At 34.5% G+C, this 17,224-nt stretch overlaps 1 long non-coding RNA gene across 1 annotated transcript; it reads left to right on the top strand.

Annotated features, from left to right (window-relative positions):
* The first annotated feature begins 12,797 nt into the window (after window positions 1-12,797).
* LOC131518238 (uncharacterized) lies at window positions 12,798-16,557 on the top strand. Its single transcript, XR_009264968.1, has 4 exons — window positions 12,798-13,082; window positions 14,313-14,396; window positions 15,862-15,883; window positions 16,112-16,557. It is a non-coding gene; the product is annotated as an uncharacterized LOC131518238 (long non-coding RNA).
* Window positions 16,558-17,224: the final 667 nt, after the last annotated feature.

Below are 17,224 nucleotides of genomic sequence, written 5' to 3'. Positions count from 1 at the left end.
CTGACATAAAGCTGAGGAAATCACAGATTAGCATTCATCTTGGTTGTTGTCCCACCAAAGCTTCATTTACTTTGTAATCATTCTCTAATTGAAATGAATACATGATGAAAATATAAGAGATTTACTAAATCCCCAAAGGTATGTTTTGTTGTTGTTGTCGTTGTTGTTGTTTTTGCGACATTGGTGTATGGAAACATCTAAGTTAACTTTCAAAGGATTTTTTTTATTATTCCTGTAAACCCTCTCCCTTTTGATGAGACATGCTTTGGAGCAAAATTACAACTATGATGTGAGGGAAAATTTACTATAAATAAGCTTGCAAATGTAAGTATCTTTGTGGAAACCATAGAGTAGTGTAGAAAGCTATGAATTGATTTCAGAGAAAGGCACTACTTCATACAGGCATATGGGTTTGGCATGACTTATATTATTTCTAAACTTGTGATGATTTAAAATAATGGTATTAGCTCAAATAGCAGACATTATCTGACTGTTATTTTGATTTAAATATTCAGAAGGTAATTTCAATATATGTGAAATACAAAGATCATATGAATATTTCTATTACAACATGATATTTATTTTCCCTTTTTAACTCTTTTACATGACAGCTTCAACTAAAATAATAGCTTGGTAATGGCTTACAATATTTTATTTTTGAAATGTTACATACACAATTGCCTTATTCAATTCTCTAGAAATGGAAATTTTGATTGTTTAAATTATGTGAAAACCATGTCAGAAATACTAATTTTAACAGAATCATTAGTCTCATGGAAAATAATTGAAATCCTGAAAAACTGTTAAAAAAAAGGGGCGCCTGAGTGGCTCAGTCGGTTGGGCGACCAACTTCAGCTCAGGTCATGATCTCTCAGTCTGAGAGTTCGAGCCCCGCGTCAGGCTCTGTGCTGACACCTCAGAGCCTGGAGCCATCTTCGGATTCCGTGTCTCCCTCGCTCTCTGCCCCTCCCCTGCTCATGCTCTGTCTCTCTCTGTCTCAAAAATTAAAAAAATAAAATAAAATAAAATAAAATAAAATAAAATAAAATAAAATATAAAATAACTGTTAAAAAAAAAAAAAAAACAGACTCCAAATGGAGTCACCTATGTTAAGAGCCCACATCAGCAAACCAAAATTTAACACCTAACTATAGTTCTAATCCCTATACCAGTGTAACTTTTAATGAGTCAACATGCAATTTTCAGTCAGTACTGAGACATTTACTGATAGAACACTTTTATTCCCCTTAGGAGGGTGACCTTGCCTAAAACAATGCATTCTTTCCTAATAATTATCCTCCCTCCCCCACCACCTTTAAAAACCTTTCCTTTCCTGGGGTGCCTGGATGGCTCAGTCAGTTAAGTGTCTGACTTCAGCTCAGGTCATGATCTCATGGTTCATGAGTTTGAGCCCAGAATCTGGCTCTGTGCTGACAGCTCAGAGCCTGGAGCCTGCTTCAGATTCTGTGTCTCCCTCTCTCTCTGCCCCTCCCCTGCTCACGCGCTTTCTCTCTCTCTCAAAAATAAAATAAACATTTAAAAAAAAAACAAAAAAAACCCTTCCTTTCCTAAGGACACAGTTACTTTCTGCTAGATGGGATGTGGCCTGATTCATGAATTGTTCAAGAAGGTCAGTTTGATCTTTTAATCACTCAGTTAAATTTTTCTTGTTTACAAAAGCAAAGATTGAAAAATAAATTCATAACACTTAAAATTTTTTTTCTATATAATTTTAATCTGATTCTTCTTTCTACTTAAATACATTCTATCTTTGTTACGCTTAGGACACCAACCTATACACATGACAAATATAGACTGGGCATGTAAACATTTTTAAAAACTGCTTGCAAAATCCTTCCAGAACCACAATGGTATAAAAGCCACTATGCCCTTTGGAACAAGGTATTTTAGAATAGATTATATACTTGTGAAGACAGTTGATTTTTATATAAAAAATAAGTTGAATTTTGGAGGAATTAACTTCATTTTCCCCGTGGAATTTGTTCTTTAATGGACTTCTCTGACTTCCTCCCCAGAATACCGTCCCTAAAAAGGAAGTTACTACTCTCATAAATGAGTAGAACATCTCATACACTAGCTTTTTTGTTCTTAAAGTATCCAGTGGATGGGAGACAGCAATATCAACATGAGACTTGCTAAAAATGTAAATTGTCAGGCCCCTTGTCAGACAAGTGAATGAGAATTTCTAGGGATAAGGCCCAGAAATCTGTGTTTTGACATCTGGTGACTTTGAGAAGCTGTGTCTAACTAAGCCAAGGTCAGGTGTTTCAACTCAGCAGTACTATCAATAGTGACTAGTTAATGCACTCATTCTCAAAACTTTCTTTCGCAAAGGAAGATTAGATGCTTTGGATGTGATTTTAAAAGGAATGATTCAGCTATCGTGATTATTGTCATACCAATTGTGTATACATAGCACTTCAATATAGAATTTTATAGTTTATATCAACCTTATCAATAATACTCTGATATTAGCTTCAACGCCCGAAAATTTTAACATAATTTCCTACCTTTCATATTATTAATTCATGTGACAGATAAAATATAATGTTAAGTATAATTCAGAATTTTATTATACTTCATAAAGATGCTTATGTTCCATATATCTACTTAGGACTTCCATAGCAGTTGACTTATATACACATACTATATTTGATATACATGCCCTCTGAAATTCCACTGTCAGGAAATAATTATGCAAAATTAATAGACAATATAGTTAATATATTCAGAACTTACTTAATCAAAATTGAACTTTACTAGTTATGAGGGGAAGAATTTATAGATGGAGTGATAAAATTGAATGAATACCATTCATGAGGTTTCATTAAACTAATTCATAGAAAATCTACCTTGGGAAATTTATTCTCAATGAAAACTAACATAAAGTTTTTATAGATTTACAATACAGGTGAAGATGACATTTATATTACAGTCATCAAGTTGAGCATAATTTTCAGAGCTTCAGGTTCCAAAAGTTTATAAAGAAAGCTGAGTATTTAATTCATACATTTTTATTATCATATATACGAAAGTCTACAGACTTTGTCAAACTCGTTTGTAGGCATCAATACCTCAAGAATATCAAGTTAATCCCACACATTTGAGTAATAAAACTATCTGGATTCAGGTCCAAAAGCTCATGAAAACATAAAGTTGAATACATAATCGGATAGAATGAGAGATCACAACAGCGTTGAATAGTCAGTTATATATGTACTTTAAAAAGGGGTCACTCTTTACTTCTGTGGTCTTCCTCCCCCAAAACATGTAACCCAATCTAACCATAAGAAGAGCCTCAAACTTTTATAGAGGCACATTTTACAAATATCTACCCAGTACACACCAAAACTCTGAAAGTCACCAAAAACAAGGAGAGTCAGAGAAACTGTCATGGCTGACTGTCAGAAGCAGACAGGATAACTAAATATAATATGATATTTGGAATGGGATCCAGAAGTAGAAAGAGGACATTAAATGAAGGAAATATGAATATAATATAGACTTTTGTTAATAGCAATATATCAATATTTGTTTGGTAAAAAATATGGAAAACTGGGTGTGTGGTGTATGGGAACTCTTTTGACTACTCAATTATTTTATCTAAATTTAAAACTAGTATTTAAATAAAAGTTTATTTTAAAATGGAGCTGCATTATGCAATATTATATTTGTTATAAAAGATTAAATGTTAAAAACTTAATTCTGACTATAATGACAAGTTTCTTTGCAAAACATTTGGGAGTTATAAGGCAGTTCTTTCTTTCTTACCTCCTTTCTGATAATTTTACAAATGGGCCACTTAAGAGCAGTTATTCCAATGAGAAAATCAATTAAAAACAAAGCCTAAAATATTCTAGCATATAATTGTATTTTATTTAGCTTTGTGGCATTTTCTTCTGTTTTTAAATCTTATTATGAAGAATAAAATGTCAAGAACAGAAGAAGTGGTAAAGAATCACAAAATATCATGTCAGACATTAACATACCAAGCAAATAATAGAGTTTAATAGTTGGTGATCCACTATTCTATCCTTATTACTTTTGTTCATGGATAAATTAATTTTCATTTTACAGTTGATTCACACCTTTGAAGTGATTCAACCCTTAGGCATGGTGCCTCTAACATCAATAATCTGGCTTGGAAAGGGGGAAATCACTTTCATTTGGAAGGGAATGAAATATATTTTCAAACACAGATGTGCTAAGTAGATATCAATGGTTGAGAGAACCACATTATGTGTGGGTTCAAATTTAATGATTCCATAGTCTTGTTATTTGTTCAGTCAAAACAACATATAATTACACGGATATGTTTCTAAAATTTTCTTTTGTTGTCAGAACTTTGAAACCAACACATTTCTAAAATTGCAATTTTCCTATACATTTTCACTGTTTTTGTTTTCTCTTTGAGGGAAGTCCCATTTCATTGCTTTATGTCTTTGAAATGCTAAGCAGAAATTCCAGCATAATGAAAAGAAGAAAATCATACATGAAAAAGTTTATAGCTGCTGGCACTGTTGAAGTGTTCCATTATAACAAGCCTGCAAATCTCTACTGCTAAATTTATGGATGCTTTCTTATACTAGAATGAAATTATTGAAAACTATTCAGCTGCTAGCAAGTTGTAAAGGAAAGACAAAGGATTAAGAGTCACAACCTGAATTCTATTCCAAATTTTACAATCTTAGTTACTGGACCTCTCTGATTATTAGTAACCTTACATGTAAAATAAAGGGCAGGGAAAACAATCTCTAAATAACAAATGTTATTTTTAGCTTAAAAGGCATTGCATGGAAACATGTTAACATCAGGGACAAAAGACATCCTAGGAATTTCCAAAACAGATACATCCTTTTCATAATTTAAATCACCCAATAAATAAAGGAAGTACAACAGGTGTTTAGTTCTGAGGGCCTTGCCTTAGGGCTTTGGAAGAACTTATCTAATTACAGACAAGATAGCATCTGTCACACAGATTTGAAAATATGCTGAGTCTGATCACAACTTACTCTAAGTAAGACAGATTTTAAATGAAAACAGTTGAAAGAAAAAGTAAAGGAAATGATCCTGGATATAGAAGCCAGCCTCCAAGATGGCCCCCAATGATGCCCACTTCATGGTATCCACCCTTTTATGTAGTGTTCTCTCACATTCAGTAGGGCTGTGTAACCAACAGTATATTGCAGAAGTGATGTTGTATGACTTCTGAGGCTAGATTGTAAAAGACATTATGGCCTCTGCCTTGCTCTGCTCATGAATCATGTACCCTGGGGGAAACCAGCAGATACATCATAATGACATTCTAGCAGTCCTCAGGAAAGGAATTGATAACCTCTCAATAAGAGCCCCTTTGAAGTACATCTTCCAGCCACAATCAAGCCTTTAGATTACTGTCACCTCAGCAGCCATCTTGACTGCAACTTCATGAGAGACCTTAGACCAGAACCGTCTAACCAAACTGTTTCAAATTCCCTACTCATAGAAACTATAAAATAATGAATGTTCATTGTTATTTAAAATGATGAATATTTAATGTTTGATGCTGCTATGTTTTGGGTAAATCTTTTCATAGCAACTAATACATTGGGTATAGGTATTACCAAGGTTTCATTTCCTTAAATGTTATAAGTAGCATGCAAGGACTCTAAGGGAAATACAATTAACATTTTCTCTTTGATTACTTTAATCTGTAAATACTGTAAATTACTGTAAAAATCTGTAAATTACTTTAATCTGGAATAGCTGAAACATTGTTCAGGGTAATGTAAGCCCGTATTATTTGGGCTTTTTTAAATAACACTTTTGGGCAATAAATATTTATCAACTTATCTTTTTTTCTTATTTCACACTCTCCACCAACTGCTCATTTAATTACCCTATTATCCGTGGCTACTTTCCCAATATATTTAATATTATCATTTCAGTTTTAGTGCTTCAGCTAACCCTATTTCTCATTGGGATTTAACCACTATGGGCCCAAAAACACATTCCCTCTGGCTCACTGTTTTATCTCAAACAAGTACAGTATCAGGCATATATATTTACAGTTAATAAATATTTATTCAATAAATAAGTGATTGGAAGGTAAAATCATCATGCTATTATTAAACAGAAGAACCTTTTTAATAAATAAAAGAAAACCCTCAGAATATTTTCTCACGATGTTTCTAAGCCCAGAGAAAGAAAGAAAAATAAAAGATTTTTAAGACTTAAATAAAGGATATCTAATAAACAGAGGTACTTTATTTGAAGAGACATCAGCAGCTGCTGATACCTAAGCCTCCATTTGTCTCTACTACAAATGGGAGAAATAGTGATACTCTGATTTTCTAACATCACATATAACTCATACGTGGAATTGCTCTGCAGATAAAGGTAGCCAACTGAGCAAGAAAATTGGTGGTGATTTTATGATATATAAGGAAAGGTTCAGTTAAATTTATACCTAAGCTATATACCTTGGGTCAAGGAGAGTCCAAAGTATATAGACTAGGGGAAAGTTACAACAGTTTCTCCTAGTTGTTTCTTTTTCTTAAACTGCCCTCTTCTGGTGTTCCAAATTCTTTTATCTTTCCTTATTTTTAATTTGTAGCTGAATAATATTTTGGTGATTAAAAGATGATTATATTCCTGACAAAATGTTTAATCCAGTTTATTTATACATAGCTTACCTCCAGTTTTTCATATCTTAGATTTCACAAAGATCTATGTGAACACAATTATGAAAATTATACATAAAAATGCTCAGGTACAGTGTTGGCTACGAAAGTACAAATGTATAATTTCCATTTTGTTGAGACAACCATGAATAGAACTTTGCATAAAGTAAAATCCAATAATGTCTCACTCACCCAGTAATATCAGAAAATAAGTACATAAAAACACATATCCAGAAAAGGCGTCTAAATAAATTTTTTAATTGAAACACCTTTTAAAATATAGTGTGAGGGCACCTGAGTGGGTCAATCAACTAAGTGTCTGATTCTTGATTTTGGCTCAGGTCATGATTTTGCAGTTCGTGAGTTCCAGTTTTGAACTGGGCTCCGCACTGACAGTTTGGAGCCTGCTTGGGATTCTCTCTCTCTCTCTGCCCCTTCTCTGCTTGCACTCTCTTTCTCTCTCAAAATAAATAAAGTTTTAAAAAATCATTAAAATATAGTGCACACTATATTAAAACATGGCCATGTTAAAGCAATTCTAAAAATATGTAATCTAACTTTCAGTGAATGACTTGATGGAATGGATTCTCATAACTTTATCTCTTACATTTTGATAAAATGGTATTATAGATGTCTTCGTGAATAGGTATCTTGTGTTATGTTAAGGTAATAATTCTCAAAAAACCCCTCAACCAAAAAACTCAGACTTCTGAGAATTTCATTTGTTTGACTTTTACTTTGTGCTCACTTTTGTTCTCCATCGTCATTTACCCTCTAATAAGCCTGTTTCACTGCTCCCATTTTTATTCCTCCTTCTGAGTACCGTGTATAATTTCTATTGTTAGGCATTGCAGTTTATAAATGTTATGAAAGATGAGAATATAATCAGTAATATATATAAATACACACACACACACACACACATATATATATATATATACACTATATATATATATATATATATATATATATGTAGTGTCTAAAAAGACTATATGTGCTTCATTAGCCATTTTGACTGGGGCTGAATGATTTTACCTAATTTCAGAGTTTAAAACTATCTTAGAAAGTCATGGCTTAGAACCTGATAAATAAAGAATAGCACATCTGAAACAGACCAACATTATTGCATCCATCCATTTAACAATATATGTTGAGAATGTATCATGTGCCAAGCACCAACAAGGCACTTGAAATACATGAGAAACCAAAACAGTAAAAGTACTTTCCCTCATGAAGATATATTTCTGTAGGGGAAAAGAGAAAACATTTGATTTGAAGAAATATAAGTGATACAAAGAGGATAAAGTGTTTTGAATGTGCATGTGTTGTTATATGTAGAAGTCAGGGAAGACCCAGATAATGAGACATTTGAGTAGACACCTGAAAAACATGGAAGAAAAGTGTTACAAGTACAGAGAAGAATAACTGTGAAAATACTAAAATGGGAGCATGTTTGGCATTTTCTAAGAACACCAAGATAGAGCAAATGGAGTAAAGAAAACAAAGGAAAAGTACAGTGGAAAACAGCCAGAGAGAAATAGTGGGACCAGGATTGACCATGGCAAAGACTCTGTCTTGCATTATAAGCTTGAGAGGAGGCCATTAGAGATGCTGAGGAGTAACATAGTCTCTCTTGACACTGAAATGATTTCTCTATTGGGTGAAAATGGATTTTAGGAAGAAAAAGCAGAGGCAAGGGGGCCTGTTAGAAGCCAGTGCAATAAAACAGGCATAGGAAAAGGTGGTGCTATGTACGTGCTTTAAAAAAGAGCAACATGGTTTAGGTTTTGAACAGGTCAAGTATGAAGTGCACGTTCGAATAAAGAGTAAGCAATTAAATATATATGTGTTCAGTTGAGGAGAGAGGTCCCAAGAGAAGGTGTAAAATTTCAAGATGTGAAAAAATACAGCTTATGTGTGGGCTTGAAGGTATTATCCAGTCGAGAGATAAGAGTTCATAATGTACGTGAAAAAAACATTGATGTAGGTGAAAACAAATTACTGACACTGCCTTTGAGTAGGAGGAAAGAGGTGGGATATAGTGAGAAGGGGGAGAAATTGGTTTTAGAACAAAGCAGAGATGTTAGAGCCCTAGTAACAGAAAAAAGGCCAGAACAAGTGGGCACAGAAACAAGTGGTAGGGTATATATGGGGGGGGGGGGGGGGAAGATATATTCAAGTTACCTTCGATTGCATCTAGTAATCACAGTAATATAAGAACCTGGTTCATCCATGGCTGTGATAGGGGAAAGGGTTTTTCCAGGTGAATATATAAAAGTTTCTATGAATGTGGGAGAATAAATTGGGAAATAATTCAGTTTTTTAAGAAGCACGTAGAGGTAACTTGAGGTAAATTGTACAGATTTCTTAGAAGGGGAAGAGGAATAAATGCTTAACCTCTAGTTTTACTCTCCTAACAAAGAGGAAAAAACATACTAATATCTTAGTGAAGTCTGCCACCACAGTTTTGACGGATTGAATTCATTGGGTTGTTTCCAGGATAAATTACCATCTAGTAGGTTTACTTGCCAGCTTACAATATAATAAATTCCTTCTCTCAAAAGATCACCACTACTTTTCTAAGTTTTAGGACCTTGACAGAAAGAAGTTTAAGCCAGGGCAATGAAAGGTTCCTTCTCGGAGATGAGGACAATTTTGACAAGCAAAAATGTATTAACTTTTGTAGCAAAGGCAAAGAAAGATGGGGTTCAAAAATTTCAAGCAATCTATAAAATGTATCTGAAGTAGGATTTATTTTATTGGTAATATAATGTGTTATCTCAAGCACAAGTCAATAAGTTTTATGAGAAGATTTAGGCTATAGGCCCTTAACTATGATTTTGGATCTATTTCATATGTGCTTGTGTACTGTGGACAGAAGATAGCAGACAAAACTGCGCTTGGTTAAGTTTGGGCCCTTCTACACACTAACTTCTGTTGAATTATTGAAATCTCATGGCCTTGAAGAAATTAAAGCCTTTAACACTTAAGAAAATAATCTATAAAGTCATAACTTTAAATATTAGGGTTTTTTTTCACTCTACAATTTTGGATTTCAGCTCAGGTTATAAGCTGAGGGTTGTGGATTGAACCCTGTGTCTGGCTCCACCACATGAGAATGGAGCCTGCTTAAGATTCTCTCTCTCTCTCTCTCTCTCCATCTGCCTCTCTCCCCCTACTCACACCTAGGCTCTCTCTCTAAAAAAAAAAAAAAAAAAAATTGTAGTATTTTTTTTTCAGCAATCATTAAAAGAAAGGATATCATAATTTTGCTTTTCGCACATTGGAATGGAAAGACAAACTGGAAAGGTTTTTTTCTTTTGTTTCATTTTATTTTTACTTATTTATCAGAGTAGAGAAGAATGTAGGTAACATATATAAAGTTTAGAAATAAACACCCATGCACTTACCATCAAGTTTTAGATATAAAATGATACCAATGTATTTATCAAACCACGTGCACTCCAAGTGCAAAGCATCCATTTTTCCAGTCTCCACAGATACTTTCTGTATTAATCTTGTTTTTCCTTGCCATTGCACTGTATGAACGAGAGATTGCCAGTTACTTATCCCATATCCTTCCCCTTCCATCTCTTCAAACAGAGCTGAAGGTGACAGTCTACTCAGCTAAACTACTGCATTTTCTAGCTTCTGTGACCTCTGAGATGAAAGACCCAAGTGAAAGGCATCGAGTTGGGCTCTCAGGAGAACTCTTTCTCTATTTGTCCATTTTTCTTTTTCTACTCCTTATTACTATCTATAATATGTTCTTGATGTCTAAGCTTCAATGATCACCTTTTGAACTTGAACATAGACAATGGGTAGTAAGGAGGAGCATAAAAAAAAAAAAGCATGCAGTCCCTGAATTACTCACCTCCCAGGCTTCTTTCAACTGAAAAATAAGATCTGAAATTATCTGAGCTACTATAGTAAGGTCTCTATTAGTAGGAATTTAACAATTCCTAGCTGATATTTTACGCAAAAGAGTATTCTTTTTCATTCATGGACTTAAATATACATATAAATGGAATTACGTGGTAAAGAGACTTTTGTGGTTTGCTTACCCCATACTGATATTCTGAGATTAATTTAGCTCCTTTATTTCCACAATTATGTGAGATTCTCTTGAATACATAAACAACAATTTACTTATTCACTTTATTTTGTTGATGGAGATTTGGGTTGTGTTCAGATTTATTTTTACTACATAAATTACTATGTGTAATCTTGCCTATATCTCCTATACCACTTGTGAAAGCTTTTCTAGTATGTACTATTCTTGGAATTCTTAGATCACTTGATATGTGCATTTTTAAGTATATTTAGTAAAGAAAAAATTGGTTTTCTATGTACTTTTACCTATTTAAACTATGGGTAGCAGTGAAAGAATTTCACTATTATTTTCATTAACTTTTGGTATCTTTTTTTTTCTTTTTTGCCAGCCTGGTAGGTCTGAAAATTTATCCCATGATGTTATTTTGCACATCTCATTTCTAATGTGAGTATTTCTATCATATGTTTTTGCAACAATGTTATGAAATGACAATTCTTATCATTTTCCCCATTTTTACTGAATACATTATTTTTATTAGTTTATAGTAAATATTTTATATTAAGAGTAAAATATATGTTATTTGGGAATTATAAATATATCTCTGTTTGTGGCATCCATACTTACTATTTTCAGTATAATGCAGTTGAATATATCAATCTTCTGCTTTATGGTTTGTGGTTTTATTTTATGTTTTGTTTAGAAATTATCCTCCAACCACAATTAAGTAGTGTAAGTCTATAATCAATCTGAAATTAAATTTTTGTGAAACGCCAGGAAGAGATCAAATTACTTTTTGTAAGCATATGGGGGATCAATTTTCCCAGGACCATATCTTTATATTCTAACTTCTCACTGATCTGAAATGTGACCTATTTCCTTCAGTTTATAGAAAATTTTGGTCATTTTCTTGGTTCTCTATTCTATTAATTCACTTAATTTTCTATTCCTGCATAAGAGCACATTATCTTAAATATGACAGTTTCATAATTAGCATAAGCAATTATGACAAATTCCCCTTCCTTGCTCCCTCCAGAATAACCTGGCTGTTTTTGATTGTTGGATATTCATATAAGTTTTAGAATCAGCTTAAGTTTCATGAAACTTCTTATTTATGAATCTGGAATTGCATTGTATCGATAGATGAATTTGGGGAATATTAACATTTCCCTTTGTAAATGCAGTATGCCACTTCATTTATTTTCATCTTTAAAAAATATCTTTCAAGACATGTTTGAAATTATCTTCATAAGATCATGAACATGCTTTATATTCATTTGAAGTATTTTACATTTTTGTTGCATTTTCTTTGGTTTGTTTTACTTGCATATGTTTAATACTGTGTGCATATAGCCAGTATCTAAAACTGTAATATTAAATAGAAAAAGTGTCATCAAATATATTTGTTGTTACTGCCTAATACTTATTAGTGTTTTTAAAAGGTTTTTAAAAATTATTTTAAGTAATCTCTACATCTCATGCGGGGCTCGAATTCATGATCCTGAGATCGAGAGCCACACACTCTGACAGAGCCAGCCAGGCACCCCACTTTTTAGTATTTTAATTTTATTTTAGTTACCTCTTCAAAGTTAAGCAAGTGGCATTTTATTTCTGTATGCTAGATTTTTTTTAAAGTATATGTGAATACCTTGTATCAGAATTGTATATTGAATATTGAGATTGGCCTATTACACCCTTCTTTTACCTAGCCTGTCAGGCTCTTGTGACCAATGTTACACTAGCCTCACGAAATAAATTGTGGTTTTTGTTGTTGTTTTCTCCTGGGGAAAAAAGTGCTACATTGGATGTATCCGTTCTTCGAATATTTGGTAAAGATCAGACGAAAATCTCCGGGTCAGATTTTTTGGATGATATGTATAATATCTGCATTTCTAAAATTCATTAGAATGACCCCATAAAAATATTTCCTATACATAATTTGGATATAAATATAGTTTATTACCATATGCATTTTTATTCTTGAGTTAGCTTAATTTTAAGTTTTAACATTATTCCCTACATTGGAATTTGTGGTTCTTTTTTTTTTTTTTTTTTTTTTTTGAGACAGAGAGAGACAGAGCATGAATGGGGGAGGGGCAGAGAGAGAGGGAGACACAGAATCGGAAGCAGGCTCCAGGCTCTGAGCCATCAGCCCAGAGCCCGACGCGGGGCTCGAACTCACAGATCGTGAGATCGTGACCTGAGCTGAAGTTGGACGCTTAACCGACTGAGCCACCCAGGCGCCCCTGTGGTTCTTCTGATCAGTATCCTCCTGTCTTTCCACCTGCATGGAACCTACTGTAATATTTAACCTGAACCTGCCTTTCTTACAAGTGTTCTGGTGTCAGGTATGTTCTGGTTCTCTTTTTTATTTAATGTTTATTCAATTATTTTGAGAGATAAAGAGTGTGAACAAGGGGAGGAGCAGAGAGAGAAGCAGAGAGAATCCCTAAGCAAGCTCAGCACAGAGCCCAACCAGGAGCTTGATCTCATGAACCATGAGATCATGACCTGAGCCAAAATCAAGAGTTGGACGCTTAACTGACCTAACCACCCAGGCACACCTGTTCTGGTTGTATTAAAAGTGACTTGCTGGGGCGCCTGGGTGGCTTGGTCGGTTAAGCGTCGGACTTCGGCTCAGGTCATGATCTCACGGTCCGTGAGTTCGAGCCCTGCGTCGGGCTCTGTGCTGACAGCTCAGAGCCTGGAGCCTGTTTCAGATTCTGTGTCTCCCTCTCTCTCTGTCCCTCCCCCGTTCATGCTCTGTCTCTCTCTGTCTCAAAAATAAATAAATGTTTAAAAAAAAAAAAAAAAAAGGGACTTGCTGGGGCGCCGGGATGGCTGAGTTGGTTGAGCGTCCGACTTCGGCTCAGGTCACGATCTCACGGTTTGTGAGTTTGAGCCCTGAATAGGGCTCTGTGCTGACAGCTTGGAGCCTGGAGCCTGCTTCTGCTTCTGTCTCCCTCTCTCTATCCATCCCCCACTCACGCTCTGTCTCTGTCTCTCAAAAATTAATAAACGTTAAACATTTTTTTTAAAAAAGTGACTTGCTCTAAATAAGCTCTATGCAAGCAAATTTTTATTACAGTTTTGGGGAGTATCTATTTTGGTAGATACTGTGAAATAAAACGCAAAAGAGGCTATGATAAAAGAAAGATTCTATCCATCATATTTTAAATATGTGGGTTCATTTTATAAATAATATAGTGCATTTATTAATAATTGAATTGATAAGTGGCTGACAATGGCTTATAGTGTTATCATTCCCAGAAAACATACTTAAATTTTAACTGTCATCTTTAAAACTTTAGGGCTGGCATTTATGCATTAAGTCAATGAGAAAGTATTTGGAAACTGAAAAGTCCTGGCAGTCTTAAATGGCAACGTGTATCATGTGGTCTGATCTACATGTCAGGAAATTCCTACAGAGTCAGCAAGTTCCCTAGTCAAATCTACAAGTTGAGATTCCAATTTAAAACATAGTGTTTTATACATAAAATCTTAAAGGGTTACTTTGCTTCATAGTTTAGGGTTGTAAAACCTGTTTTCACCATGCTGAATACAGCTGATTAATACAGGAATTGTGACTGCCATTCGGGAAGCCTGTTACTGGTCATCTTGGCTGGAATTTGAAATGATGTAATTGTAAAACACAGGCACAGGTATGTACCTACCACACAAAATATAATTCTCTTACAAAAAGATTTGTTCACATGATTGCCATTTTAGTCACAGTTGTGTCTCCCATTTGATGATGGCGGATGATGCATTAACCAGGAAGAGATATTGTAGTGGTTAAGAGCATAAGGTATGGGGTCCTGTCATCTGGGTTTCCTGGTCTGCAGATTTAGTTTTACTCTTAGCACTAACCTCAGAAACTCCTGTGTCAATATTAGCCCTGAGCACATCTTTTATATATTGGCATACTATATTCAAGGGTTTTTTGCTCTTATTGCTATTTTTGTGATTATTATTGCCATTGCTATTATGACTCATTAATACCAAAAGAATTATGTATAAATCTATATACATTTAGAGGGTGGTAAGATGATGAGACTACACTAAAATTACAAGAGGATAAAATATGTAAAACCAGTTTCATGTATAGATTTGTATCCCCTGGTTTTTCTTAGTTTGTAGTTAGGAGCTCGTGCTTTCAAGTCTGACTGTGTTCCAGTGCTAGCAATTTCGCTTTCTAGAAACATATTCTAACATTAGCATAGACGTTCACTCTCCCTGAATTTTCTCATCTGTTCTGTGATGATAATAATAGCACTGATCTCACTAGTTGCTGATAAGATCTTATAAATGAACACATAAAATATTTAGAATGGTATCTAGCACACAGCAAGTGCTCGATACACTAAAATCAATTTCTAATGTGTGTGTGCATTTATATAATATTTCACAGCATCCTCATCTGCATTTTATTTTTTTTAAGATTTTTTTTAACATTTATTTATTTTTGAGACAGAGAGAGACAGAGCATGAACGGGGGAGGGTCAGAGAGAGAGGGAGACACAGAATCGGAAGCAGGCTCCAGGCTCTGAGCTGTCAGCACACAGCCCGACGCGGGGCTTGAACTCACGGACCACGAGATCGTGACCTGAGCCGAAGTCGGACGCTTAGCTTAACCGACTGAGCCACCCAAGCACCCCTGCATTTTAAAAGCTTTAAAGAAGGGGGAGCCTGGGTGGCTCAGTCGGTTAAGCGACTGATTTCAGCTCAGGTCACGATCTCACAGTTTGTGAGTTCAAGCCCCCCTGACAGGCTCTGTGCTTCAAGCCCCCTGATAGGCTCTGTGCTGACAGCTCAGGGTCTGGAGCCTGCTTCAAGTTCTATTTCTCTCCCTCTCTCTCTGTTCCTCCCCTGCCCCTGCTCACCCTCTCCCTCTCTCTCTCTCTCAAAAATAAATAAACATTAAAAAAATTTTTTTTTAAAAAGCTCTAAAGAAGGATGGTAAAAATATTAACCAGGAAATATGGGCATGTGTAGGTATTTCTGATGTAATATTTTATTTTAGGTTGGAACTAATGACATAAACTTGAATTCTGTAAACAAGCTAATAGAAAATCTGCCTCACCAATCTTAGTGACTTAACATAATTTGTTTCTAATTGCTTCACAGCTCAATGAGATTGGAAGTTATGGTAAGGATTCTTCTCCATGAAATTATTAAGAGATTTAATTTATTCACTCTTGGATTATCACCATCCTTTACATTCCCATCCAAGATTGCACTAGAAAAGGAAACAATGGGGTGGGATTCTGTGTAGGATGTGTTTATAAACCCAGACTGGAGGTGGTTTATATCACTTTTTGTTACATTACATCGGCCAGAACTAGATAGTAAAAAATGTGTTTTTCTCTGTCTTCAGGAGGAAAATGGAATGAATGCCATATCTTATCACCTTTTTTGCCTTAAATATTAAAATTTTACTTCAAACTTCATATCAGTTTTTCTTCAATTCATTTTTATCATCTAATATTAACGAAGCATGTAAGGACAACTACATAGAAACAATATAAAACCTGTATCAATAAGAAGTGATAATGAACAGGTTAATGCAAATGATGAATTCCTAAATTATGTTAACAATAAGCTGTTTATTATAATAGCTGAGATTAGTAATATAGACCGGTAATAAGGATTTCTGAAGCATTGTTTTTGGAACTAACATTACATATTAGAATTCTGGAAATAGGCTAACAGAAAATAGGCTAGCAGCCATCATTCATTTTATATATTTTTAAGAGTTCTGGCAAGTGATCGTTCCATAAAGTAATCATTCAATAAATATATCACCATATACACTATTTTTTCCCTTTTTTTTTTTTTAAATTTTTTTTCTTCAACATTTTTTATTTTATTTTTGGGACAGAGAGAGACAGAGCATGAACGGGGGAGGGGCAGAGAGAGAGGGAGACACAGAATCGGAAACAGGCTCCAGGCTCCGAGCCATCAGCCCAGAGCCTGACGCGGGGCTCGAACTCACGGACCGCGAGATCGTGACCTGGCTGAAGTCGGACGCTTAACCGACTGCGCCACCCAGGCGCCCCTATTTTTTCCCTTTTAAGTATGCCATATGCAAAATAAAATGATTGAAAAATTCATGGCTGAGTTTTTATTATGCTAATATTCATAAGAATAAACAGTAGTTGCCATATAAAACTGAGTGCACAGAAACACAGAATGTGAGCCATATTGTAACTGCATTCTACTGTAAAAGATCTGAAAAGTACATTTATCTGAGTAAAACTTATTTCTATGATTTTCTTCAACTTTTACTTTCTGGGGATAGTATCAATAGCTTTAGTGAGGTCTAATTTATACATGATATTCACACATAATGATTCTCAATTGAATGCATTTTAATTATTTATAACTAATATGATAATAATCATAATAATCATAATCATAACCATAATCATCATGGTCCACTTTTAAAACATGTTCATTATCCTAAAACAATTCTAGTGAGCCTGTTTGC

This window comes from Neofelis nebulosa, chromosome 7, assembly GCF_028018385.1.
Source record: "Neofelis nebulosa isolate mNeoNeb1 chromosome 7, mNeoNeb1.pri, whole genome shotgun sequence".
Lineage (NCBI taxonomy): Eukaryota > Metazoa > Chordata > Mammalia > Carnivora > Felidae > Neofelis > Neofelis nebulosa.
The sequence above is the reverse complement of the archived record's forward strand: the minus strand, read 5'-3'. Positions and strand labels throughout refer to the sequence as shown.